Genomic DNA, 379 nt, shown 5'->3' with positions numbered 1-379 from the left:
GAGTGTAAACTGAAAATGCTGGGCCAGGAACCCTGACAGCTGGAGAAGCTTGGGTTCAAATCTACCACGACGGGCCGTCATCATCATCGTCATTTTCTTTATAAAGCGCTTTAAAACAACCACAGCTGACACAAAGTGCTGTACACTGGAACATGTACAGCACTTTGCGTCAGCCATGCTGCATCTCTTGCTCTTGCTTTCTCTATCTGCATTTCTTCTTCACAGCTCAAACTTCTTTATGTTAAAACCTGCTCGTGTAGGATAGCTGAATACGTTAAAATCCAAGATCATCAGTAAATTATATGACGTGGTATCAACAATAAAACAAAAATAATAAATATGCATGTAATTTGAAAGTTTTAAAAATTGAAAAAAGGAG

This window comes from Pundamilia nyererei, unplaced genomic scaffold, assembly GCF_000239375.1.
Source record: "Pundamilia nyererei isolate P.nyererei 1_Seehausen unplaced genomic scaffold, PunNye1.0 scaffold00603, whole genome shotgun sequence".
In the NCBI taxonomy this organism is placed as follows: domain Eukaryota; kingdom Metazoa; phylum Chordata; class Actinopteri; order Cichliformes; family Cichlidae; genus Pundamilia; species Pundamilia nyererei.
This window is presented reverse-complemented; position numbering follows the sequence as displayed.